The sequence below is a fragment of the Ctenocephalides felis genome, unplaced genomic scaffold (assembly GCF_003426905.1).
Source record: "Ctenocephalides felis isolate EL2017-DRISC unplaced genomic scaffold, ASM342690v1 CF-g0.4_SCAFFOLD_01170, whole genome shotgun sequence".
Classification (NCBI taxonomy): domain Eukaryota; kingdom Metazoa; phylum Arthropoda; class Insecta; order Siphonaptera; family Pulicidae; genus Ctenocephalides; species Ctenocephalides felis.
In genome coordinates this window covers 21,202,141-21,215,466 of record NW_020537324.1, presented here as the reverse complement: position 1 = coordinate 21,215,466, position 13,326 = coordinate 21,202,141, and positions in this window count along the sequence as shown.

Genomic DNA, 13,326 nt, shown 5'->3' with positions numbered 1-13,326 from the left:
TATTTTTGTTCTTATTTTTTTGCAATTATCAGAAAATACTTCTGGTCACTTCAGTATGTCTGCTAGTGATATCACGATCTGGTTTAAATATTAAATATTCATTACATCATTTATTCCAAGACAGGTAATTTCAGGTTGAGAATCACAGTTCTCGTTAGTGCGACAAGTGTCTGCTCGCCAACTTGGCAACTCTTCACACAAGCACTATTATCTCATGATCTCATTATCAGATCAACAATTATGATTACGGCACAAGAATCGCTTGGAATTACAAGGTACCTACTGGTCATTTAACACGTGGGGCAATGACCAAGTCTTTTTGCATAGAATTTCCAAACCAAAGCGTTTAGTGCTGGCTAAGTTAGATCTTCGGCAAATCATGGATAAATTTTACAAATTTATTGCATAAATGTATTGTCTAGTTATACCCAGTTTCAATCCTGCGATAACCTGATATCAAGCGGTAGTGATGTCCATTTTAAATTGAAAATCAACAATATGTAAAAAAAGTCCTTTCGTCCTAATTGTCCTAATAATAATTAGTCCTAATGTAGTAACATTAATTTCAAATATAAATACCCCATGAATTGCCTTTTATCGCATGAGCTCATGAAACAGTTGAGTTTCAATAACTATTCAAAAACAAAAATAAAAAATATGTATGTACCTACATCTAATCATCTAAATCTCTACAGTATTATCTAATTCAAATAAACAAGGTACTCATGATTTCATGTAATGATGTAAAATATAAATTTTTAAAGTTCTGAAGTACTATCAAAGTATCAATATTAAATTCGTACGACTTAATTATAACTGATAGTGTAATTATGATTAATATAATATAAAGCAATTTTATCATAAGGCATTTTAAATTGAATTCTATTAATTGCATCTATTAAATTAGTTAGTTAATGTAATAATAAATTTGCTTTACTTGATCTTTGAAGACACGAATAAATACATACCGTAAATATAAATAAATTCCGAAATTAAACATTTATATAAATAGCAAATGGTACGTTATCTATTTTTGAGTTATGACAGTGATAAATCACAAAAATGAAAAATAAAATATGTTGTATGAATAATTTTGATACATTTATGATATAATTCCAAATTAAATCGGTTTTTAGTTATTATTACTTATTTCGTTAATTTATAAATAAATTTGTATGAGGACTCTACTAATAAACAAGCTGAGATTTATGAAAAAAGCTCGGAATAAATTGTACATATAAGATTTCAACTAACATATAGCCTAAATCTGATTGACTGATTATTTGAATTTATATAATTTAAATAAAATAAAAAACTGCGCGTATATCACATATAACATACAATTATAGCCATTGGAATAAATTCGGTAAGAAAGTTCATGCACTAAAAAATCCAATCAACCAATAATTTGGTTGAATTATATAAATTCATTGAAATTATTTGGGCGTATTTTCGTTGTATTATATTGGCCATGAAGGTGACAATCTTCATGGCATTGAGATTTTACACGGAATGGTAATAAGTCATTTATAAAATAAAATCCGCGGAGCAACATGTATAATGAATAATAAATAATAAATAAATAAATATATCTTCTTTAATTATAACTAAGTGACAAATCAGTGATTGTTAAAAGACTGCAACAAATACATGCAAATATAAAACAAATCAGTGTTTAATACAGTCCACAGCTACAAGGGGAATATAAGGGGAATTGAATTGAACTTATATGTTCGAAGAAAAAGAAATATTATAACCCAACAAACTGAGTTATCGAAGTTTTAATAAATTTCATAACTACGTCACATAAATACAGGAATTTCGAACAATAATCTGAAATTTTAGGACATACAAGTTGTGTTTGTGCTACTTTTCGTGTTGAAACTCAAAGTACATTTTTGAACTCTCAATTATCTCTACAAATAGAAAATCCGTGTGTTGAATGAATTAATTGTTGAATATAAAACAAATCAGTGTTTACAGCTACAAGGGTTAAATTATAACCCAACAACCTGAGTTACAGAAGGAGAATTTTAATAAATTTCATAACTACGTCACCGTAAATACAGGAGTTTTGAACAATAAGCTAAAATATTAGGACATACAAGCAGTGTTTGTGCTACTTTTCGCATTTAATTTTCAAGTACATTTTTGAACTCTCAATTATCTCTACAAATACAAAATCTCTGTGTTGAACAAATTAAAATATTTTTTTTACATATTACAAAATTAATTTCATATAAATTACAATCCATTCCTCATGGTAAATTATCCTTTGTGAAACGAAGCTTAAAGAATGTAACACAATATTCTCCATAATAACCATCAATTTACTTTGATACTTTTATTTTGACTATATGATAATTAATATTTAAAAGTCTGACGAAGGGCTTTTGAATGACCGCAGAGTTCAGTCCTTCGGATCGAATGCGAGCTCACGACGACTGGTGCAGTGCGGTCAATGCCATTGCTGCATCTGCATCGCGTTCTCCGTGCTTCGAGGCTTCGAGTTCGTACGTGAAGAACATCAAAAGATCAACGAAAGACCACCATTAATCTTGTGCAAACATCCAAAGATCGAAGCCGTTGTCGATCAAAATTCTTTTTAAAGTAAATATTGCCGGAGAATGCAATATCAGGATTTACCGTTCGAAGCATTTATAATGACTTTTTATGTCTGATAATTAATATCATGCATTTAAAATAAAATATTAGCTCATTGAATTTTAATTTAATATTCATTTTTTTCATTTCATTTTGGAAATTTAATTTCCAAATTGCTTAATTCCTTAATTAATTTTCAAACAATAGTAATTTGTAATACACTTAAAATCTCACAGAAGCGTCAAAATGTTTTATCTATTGTTAAAATAGAACTAAGACTATTAGTTATCAGTTATTAGAAGTATCACAGAAATTATTCTTCACCCACTAATTTCAAAGATCATGCCGTTACGTTAGTTCAAGTTAATGTTTCTGAACTTTAGCGACAAATTTTTGGATTAATTAAATTCGTATTTTGAATAAATATAGTTGAAGTTCAGTGAAATTTCTAAAACACCTTTCTTAATTTTTTTGTTTTTTTTTTAATTTTCAGTGATTTTTTTTCAACGTCCAGTCATTAGAGTAAGTTCACCTCGTGTATAGGTTAGTGCTACCATACGTAGGTTTGGAGACAACTTTTAAGGTTCAATTTACAATTATTTACAGACATAGCTGGGCATCTCGAATTCCGAGATTCTTACCTAATTTAGGCTTAAATGATTGGACTAATATACTAGCAGACCCGCCAAACATTGTTTAGCCATAAAAAATATTTCTAGAAAATATTTAATATAATCAAAAACTATCTTGTTGTAAATGTGGAAGTATGCGATATAACATTGGAAGGGTCAAATAACACAAAATATATATGGATAGCCCATATAAATGTTCTTGGGTCATATTGATAGTCATTCCAAGTGCCAGATAAATCTGAAACCGATTTTATTTAAATAGAATGGCCACATTTCGAAATTCAAGGTTTTGCTATATAATTACCCTGCTGTTTATTAATTTATTAATTATTTAATCACGATGCAAATTCCGAACATTCATTTTCCTGGTATGTTGTGGTATGAATAGCAAACCGAGTGAAATTTCAAAAGCTCCTTTCTTAAAAAAAAAATATTTTTTCAAAATTTTTAATGATTTTATTCAACGTTTCGGGCTGTATAATGTTATCAACTGCGATCTTATTAGTTTAAACGATTTTGATATCTATAATCTTATTTTTTGTGTCTATTTATAAATTATAACTTTTAATGTCAATATAAATGCTAATTTTGATTGATTAATTTGTGAAATAAAAAAATTTAAGAATCATGTATTGTTTTTGCGTCTGTTCTCAAATATGTTGTATTAGGAATTGTTTTTATAAAAATTGATTAAGCAAAAAATTTACTTTCAAGGTTATAAAGGTGTAAATTGGCTATAAAATCAAAATGATGAAAATCAAATGTATGTTTTGTGTCTAATGTATATTTCATCATTGGGACGAAGTTAACGAAAAAACTATTCAAAACATCAAAATATGAAAAATGTAATACTCGTCCAATAAAACAAAATTGACAGATACGTATTACATGTTAAAATAAAATAATATAAATAGCATTATATTCTATCTGAAAGTTCGTATCGATAGTTTTGAGATATTTATAAAATTTAATTTACATATACATTTATCGATTTCGTATACGAATATTAGTAAATTTATGTAATTTCACTATTATTATCTCGATTTTATAGAACATTGATTGAAAAAAATAGATTTTTTTCATTTCTTTGAATTGTTAAAAAATAGTATTCAAAATACAATGAAATCTTATAAGCAGTGGTTACATATTAGAGAAAAAATGTTAGAATAGAAGAAAAAACAATAATTTAGAGTTCATGCATTTAAAATAATATATTTCACTCCATAGAGAAAAGCTTAGTGTTCATTTGAATATTAGATGATAATTATTATAAAAAATATGGTGATGTGTAGTATGCCATATTGTATTAAATTGATATTAAATTTATAATAATAAAGTAAATATTTTGTTAACAAATATTAGATTTTATTGCTCTGACTACATGGAAAAAAGCCTATTGTTCATTTGAATATTAATTGATAATTATTATAAAAAAATGTGGTGAGGTGTGGTATGTCATATTGTATTAAAATTATACTAAATTGAAGTGAAGTGAATTATTCGTTAGTAAATATTAGATTTTATTTCTCTTAATCCGAAGTAAAAGTATATAAGTTTATTGCGCTCCACTAACAAGGAATGAAGAGTGAAGTCCGAAGACGAAACAAACAAAACAAACGTCTGAGATCGTCCGACATAACAATTCGCAATACCTATGTGATTACATCTCAGGAGCAAAAAACTCGATGCGATTTTTTATAGAATACTATTCGAATGACTCATGTAGGTCATAACAGTGCGATCTCCTATGTTATAAGAGTTACCATACCGGCAAGGACGTATAAATTGATTGCCATTGTAAACTTTTTTATAGATATAACGCTTTGATAGCAGATGAGTCTAATAATACTATCCATTTGAATTGCTTATAGAAAGTAAAAGCGGTCGAATGAGTAATATCGTAGCTGATATTGGAATATATACGTCAATGCTGTTTTTAGATTTTTTTGCATTACCTTTGTTGGCGGAAAAGCAAAATGCTTTGTGTCACGAAGTGATTCATTTATGTTAAATATAAACATCTACAGGAGAGCACAAATTGACGCCCACCTTCTATACTACGGAATAGTCATTCAATAGACCAAAAAAGTCATTAAAAGTTTGTCAGATATATGTTATAACGGATATTACATTTATGCTATTTTCGTAACTATTGTTTCTGAAATGTATCTGTACTATTATTTTCGCTGTACCATTCAATATCACTCAAATACATGGTTCGAATATATGCATGTGTTGCGAACAGATTTAACAGAATTTTCATATTTGCTATAGAATCTGAGACTTATTTAATTTTGAAACAATTAAGATAAACAAGAGATCTCATAATCATAACCATTTCATAGATTTTTTTAATATGAAGTCTTTAATATAAAAACCTCATTTTAATCATGTTTCACTTTCCTTACGGTTCTAAAGGGAGTTGGAGTATTTCGTACAAAGTTTTTAAACTGATGAAAAAATTTGCAATCAATGAATTGATTTTCTCAACTGCGAATATTTGCACAACATTTTTATGAATTAGTTATATTGAGTATAGACAAAACGGGGTTGATACTATTGACTTTAAATATCCTGAAACAATTGAGAAAAAGGTTAAGTTTTTATTTTTTTACTACTTCAATAATAAAAAAATCTGTTCACACACACACACACACACACATGTACTTTTTACAAATTTGGTCTCATTCGATTCAGAATGGCTTGAAACAATTTTTAATGCTATTATGAATATATAATTTATAACTTATTTTTATATAAATATAGCTATAATGGTTAAAATTAATAAATGTGTGCATCACGAGTGTTACAATATTACTAATAAACATTATTCAAAATTGAAATTGAAACGTCGAGAAAACATAAAATTAGCGAATCGGATTTTTTGATGAAGACAAACTTCTCCTTCGGGAAGTTAATTATCACAGTATTTTACTATTTTATAATCTCGAATAAATGTGCCAACTTTTGATGAAACTTGCCAACACACTTTAGTACATTTTTTTAAACAAGGACCTCTCAAAGTAGACCCATTTTAAAAAATTTAAATTTATAGTTCAACAAAAAGTTTAAATTCTTGAGAACTTGGAGCAATTGTGATATTTTTTTTACTGTGGTCCTAGGAATGTTATTCACGGTTACGCTTTCAAAGTTTAAATGAACAAAATTAATGAAAATTAACCACGATAACCAATAAATGTTAAAAATTTCAACAAAGCTCTAATTAGCACTTAAAAGCTCATAATTTCCAAATAACATGATAATTTTTGTTCTAAAATTTTCAGGACAATTATGGTCAATACTATCACCTCGTTTCATCTGAAAGTCCCCGTTAAGTTCTGAAAAATTTATTCTTCATTTGTATCATATCATTAAAAATGATTTTAAGTTGAAAGACATAAATTGTTGAAGTCAAATTACTGAGTTAACACATAAATATAAAAACATTTTCTTCTAATTCTCGAAAAACAATATTTGAAGGTTTTTTTTTACCTATGTACGAAATTTTTACCTACATATCAGAATATATTCCTATGAGAGTTTGTATGAAGGAATCCCTATGTATTATGAATATAAAGCATTGATATTCTTTTTATAAGTATTTTTATATGTAAATATGTGTAAGTGTATGTGCTTATATAAGATTACAAAATCTACGATTTGTTACAGACTGTTACGATCTATTGATCTACGATTTGGTTACTTTTCAATAAATGTATATATGCAAGCTGTCATCTCTGAGTTTTTAGGAAAAAATTATTATATGTACACGGGCTGTAATTTCTACGTGCTTTTTTCTATAAAATAATCGCAATATTTGTACCAAAGTACAAATATTGTGTATACCTTTCCTTGTGTTCTCTTATTAAACAATCACTTATAAGATTAAGTACATACCACTGCCATGATCAAAATGACTTCATAGTGCTTATTTTCACTAGTACTACTCACCTGCAACAAAAAGAAAATAATAATTAATTACAAATACAACAGAATCAAAACATTACATTAAATTATCATATTACTATAATCTGACTCAAAATAAAAGCTAAAACAAACGTCGGCAGAAAGCATGAATCTCATAAATTCTAGTCATGCTTTTACTCTGTATGCATTACGAGTTGGTGGCAGTGGATGGAGCATGCAATTCTAAGCCCTATGAGCTAATATATAAGTAAAACATAAGACATGTGCGGACTCGTGCTCGTTTAAATTCATTAATGGTAAATTATCATGCCGACCGCATTACGTGCGGCGACATATAATTCAAACTTTCACACGCTCGAACACGCGATCGTTTAACTGAAGTTTAATACTAATTAATAATAATTATTTATAATTGTCATAGAATGCAATGGTGTATGTTCATGAAGCAGAGGTAATAGATTTCATTTATCGACACGGGATAAGTACAACACAACTTATGAAGTTAGCTCTTTTAAATGCACGATTTAATGATGAATAGATTTAAAAATCATTTATATAAACAAGCACACACATTAATATATATATATATATATATATATATACATATATGTATATATTTATACAACTGGGGATAAATGTATAAATAGAGATGATTTCTTAGTTATATTTACACTTCCACGCGCCACATGAACGTTCACGCGGTAGCCGTATAGCCAGGCATATATACAAGAAAAATCTTACTTTGTAAAACTTTAATGGGCCAATTTTCTAATAAAATATACCAAACCTAATCGTTGTATGACAACTCTATGTTACGCTTCTTTCTTTGTAGTAAACATTGTCAAAATGCTTTGGCTATGCTGCCAGGCGTTTTAGATATAAAACCTAATCTAGAAAACGCATAAACGTCAAAAAAATAATGTTATAACTGCATCTTTCTGATATGCATTTATATCACATGCATGAATTTAGATTGTATGTGTAAAACGACTGATCGCACAGCAAATACATAGCATTTTGGCAGGTTTTAGTACTATTTTATACGAAGAAAGGAGCGTAGCATAGCGCTGCCATAACAACGCCATGTTCATATTAATTTTACCAGAAAATTGACCCAGCTACAAAAAATTGTTTTTCTCTAAAAGTTAGCATTTTCAATAAAAAAGCATCTAAGTAGAAATTGACGGCTAATATAAATGAACAAATATTTTGTAATAATGACTTGCAATTCATGTACATTAATAAGGTGACCATACGTCCCGGATTGGCCGGGACAGTCCCGGATTTCCACCTTGTGTCCCGAGTTAATTTAAAAGCATGATTTGTACCGAATTTAGATCGGGACGGATCGTCGCAATTTTTCAAAAATTAACAGATGAATTAACAAAAATTATGAAAACAAACAAACAAGTGCTAATTTTTTTTTTTCAAAATATTTATGAATAAAATTGAATAGAATATTATACAAGGCTCAAAAGCGCGAAAAACAAATAGACCCATATGAGATATAATATCATAGATGAAAAAGTATGACATATAATCGAATAATAAGTTCTTACTAAAAGTCCGCAATTATTATAGAAATAAATATACCCCCCGTCCCGGATTAGCATAAATAAAAATTGCCTTAATATTAACCATAGACCTCATAACTACAGTGAGCCGAACCTTTGTTTTACATAAAAAAGCGAATCAAAATCAGCAATTATATAATCCACATAAGCCTATATATGCAAATGAACGAAAAAAATCTGTTAAACAATTTTTTTTTGTATAAATGAATTGTGATTTTCAAGTTACAGCGGCAAATGTTCGCACTTCTGTGTATGAAAATGTTATTTCAGATTGAAAAACTTAGCAAAGGTCATAAATATTGATATTGGTATTCTTAACAATGTTCTAGATACATACATAATTTAACAAAAAGACCATAATTATTTGGTAAAATATCGAAAAACGGAAATTTGCTTGGAATTTACTCAATCACATAGAGGGTTAATTAAGTAATAATCATTGATAGTCCTAGGGCAGGTCCGTGAGCTGAGTCCAACTCGATTAAGGAAAGAATATTGTGATAGATTTCATAATGCCACACATAATGCTATCTTGAATTGAAAGCTAATGTGCTATTTTCAAGTGAAAATAAACATCGCGACTGCATAATATCAGGTTGGCCAGAGCGGGACCTTGAACTGAAGTGACTCAACCATTACCCCATCGAAGACTCATAATTAAGTAATATGTGCAATATTAAGTCTCATCAATAATTAAAAGTAAATTCATGCAAGTTTCAATCTAGTTAGATAATTTATATTAGTAATTTTATGCAAATAATAATTCTATTAGAACAATGTGATATCACTATTTAGTACTTACATTAAAAGATTTGAAAGAACCGAATTCCTACTAAAAGTAATAACAGATTTGAAGAATCTTATAGCTGAAGAAAACATATTATGATTAGCTAAACCCCTTCTGACCTTCAAATGATCACCTAATTTTTTTTATTTAATATACAGAATAAAATTTAATTGCCATTAAAAGGTATGACTGCCCGAATAGTTAATGTTAATGTAATTAAAATTTGTTTGTTTCACTGTTATTCTTGTCTTCAATATTATATTAAAGCATGAATTTACAAGTAAGTGTGAAAGATTATGAATAAACTTCCATTGTGAACCATAACATCCACCAGCACATTAGCCATAAAAACAAAAAGTATTAATTCTGTAAAAATCTCCGCTCGTGAATGAAACGATATAAAAGCATTATTATTATCATAAGTATTGTTGTCATCAACATAAGATTTGCACCGTAACTCCGGCCGCAGTATCTCCGTTGTGCGGTGGCGAATCTAATAAACTCGATCCCCGGTCTCACCTGGAAGGCTGCGGGCATCGTAAGACGTCCATTATAAAATCGCAAAAGCTGGTTTGATTTTTTTAATATTCTTTTCATTCTTTTTCAGATTAACGCCGTGTGGAGCTGCATCGTCGGTGTTTTGTTGGCATTACGCAAGCCAACTGGATGCCGCGGAATGAATCATCGAGACAAAAGTACGGGCACGTTGCGCTCAGACAGACGCGGCGCCGCGGCCCACTGATCTTCATAAATGACTCTGAATTTGTATTGTACATAATTCAATTTCGCAAGAAGAGATTTCCGTTTGTCTAATTAAACGTTTATTTTAAACGCAGAGGTGCTAGCGCGATATCGGATGAGAAACAATATGAGGATAGATAATGCATACTTTTCATTTTTATTTTGATTCAAACGTGTAGGCATGCCAAGCTTACACTGGCGTGGATTACAATAATATTTACATTTGAATGACACGAGTCGAATATCGTGTAAAAATATTTGGTTAATAGAATATAAATAAAATATAGACATTAAAAAATTAAACATTTTCAACCGAAGTCATTAAATTAAAACAAACGCATCTTCTAAAAGTTAAAAAATATAGAAATTCAGATATATAGATATTCTTAACCCTCCTCGTATACCTCTGGCCTACTAGACACCAACTCTATCTTTAGAGTTGAACTTGATATTTTTTTATATTTCGAAAAATATGAACTTTTTCAACTTTTTTAAAGCAATTTTTTGAATTATTCAAATCGGACGCTACGTTATCTCAAAAACTGAACTGCTGTTTTCACATCCATAAGTGATGCTATTTTCCAACGGATACTTTTTTGTTAATTAACTTTTCGCTATATCAAATGATTATTACATATTCATTATTATAGAAGTCCACAATTTCTAAAATTTACTATAAAAAATAATACTATATTATAAAATCTATTATATTATAAAATCTATTAAAATGATGAAAATTTCATCCAATTTGCATGTTTCAATATACTTTCTTCGCAATTCTTTGAACAAACTAATAATAAAACCATTTGTGATATACTTTTTTCTTCTTCAATAAGGATAAATGTATTCATTATAGTAAATACACGTATTGCAAAAAAAAAACAAGATTGACATAGTTACGTTAATACAATGTCGTCATGGTCCGATGAGCCAAGCAAAATGTAAGTAATCATGCGGTACTTCCTCAATTTTTCCCGATTGTTCAGCGCGAACTATTTTTAGCGAAAAATCACTATAGCAAAATGTAGCATTTAGCTCTTTGTACTAAATGTAATAAAATCATATTAAATAGAATCATTTAAAATCATAATTCCTCTGTCCGTAGTATGAGTATAACTTATAAATTTCATTATTAAATTATATTGATGATCAAAAAGTGATCTACTACACATCATCAAATTACCACCCAGAATACTGTCAGGTTAATGTTATATCATACAATTGAATTTTGTTTCTCTATTAAATTTTGGAATAATTTGTACAAAATTTAATAATTTGCAATTTTCCTCACAATTTTAAAAGTTGGTAAATCTCAAGTTGCGATTATGTTGGGAAGTTTTTGCAACTGGCCATAAGATAAAATGCCACGTACACCCAGGGGCCAATAAATCCCACATTAAATATTTGCAACAATTTGTTGTCACTTATGGTGAAACATGCATAAAGTCGAACTAATGTTACAGTTTTACTTTGTGCCATTTGAAGGTTAGGTTTTAGCAGTTGATGTGTAAAAATGACTAAACGTCAAAGACATAGTTGACTATTAGCTCAACATAAGAGACCTATATAAAGGCATAGCTATATTATCCAAGAATTAGCCCCCTAAATTCCATAATTTTCTTCTGTTTTTATTTTGCACAACTCAGTATGTCAACTCTTAGGACATAATTACTCTTTTGATCATTATAAAATAATTGATGAATAAAATTGTAGATTTCTTGCAAAATCACAAAAAAAACTCTAAGAATACCAGCATTTAATTTATCTAGGTCAGTTAGCAAACCCCCGGACTTAGCCATAAGTAGGTATAACTTTATAAGTAACATTCTGTTAAGGCAAATAATAGGGCGGCATCCAATAATTTAGTCTTTAGGCACGTTTTATACCGTGCGTGTTGTAACAAATGTTCTTCGAAAGTGCAGGTACTCAGAAAATACACTTTAATGTCATGATGAGATATGGCGCTGAATATAAACTGCGATCAAACCGCCGAGCCGCTCGGCAAGGTACACGATAAAGCAAGCCCGGCAGTTCGCGAAACATACGAAAGAGATTGTTATTCTCATAATTCAACGCACGCAAGAAACATTTTAGAAACATTTGTTTGGGGATAAATCAAGAATGTGTAATCTTTTAAATAAAACCTTATCGATTTGTCTTTTCATATTTTAATTTGAAATCTATAATATTTTATACTGGACCTGGATCTCGGTTCAATATCCACTTCGAGCAGCCTGTGTCAGACAGCAGTGACAACGATTTTTACTTAGAAATATAGATAGCAATATGTTTCCAAGTGAAAACAGCCCTAGTACGGCATTGCTGCATCAATTAAATGCATCACTATTGTAATAATAAAAATTCAGCACATAGAGATGAGACAACTGTTTGAGTTACCATTTATAATAAAAACAAACGTTTGTAAGATATTAATCACAACAGCTCATAGAACCCATAAGCTCTGATCGCTGTTCAAATAAATTATAAAAAAAAAACATAAAAAATAAGTATTTTATTTTAAGTTAAAGTTTCAATTTTATTTTCCAAAAATACACTTCCACTCTTGTCTCTTGTTCCATCATAATAAATTAATGCAGTGATGATCAAGTGCACACTTCAGAACGAAAAATTAAAGCACAATGCCAGGCGAGTGAATTAAATTTGTAACTAATATTTATATTACAAACTTAGACATGAAAGTACCATTGATACATAAAACACGTCTTCTTAATATTAATAATATAATAAATTAATATTTATAAAGATTTTGGCAGCAATATTCATTGCTTAACCTAGTGTTTCGAGAACACAATCAGTAGTTGACCATTCTTTTTCTGTTCATATTATAGAAAGCTATTTTCACTTGATATGTTGGAGATCTATAATTTCAAGCCATTATCTAATGTAACCGCTGCTTGATAACAAGCAGGTCAATATGGGTATCGAAAACGAAACCGATGATTCCGGCCAAGTGCTTGAAGATAGCAAGATAGAACCTCCTCTATCTAATTCTGCGACAAAAATGCTTTGGAAAATTGTAAATGCACCCAAATATGTATAT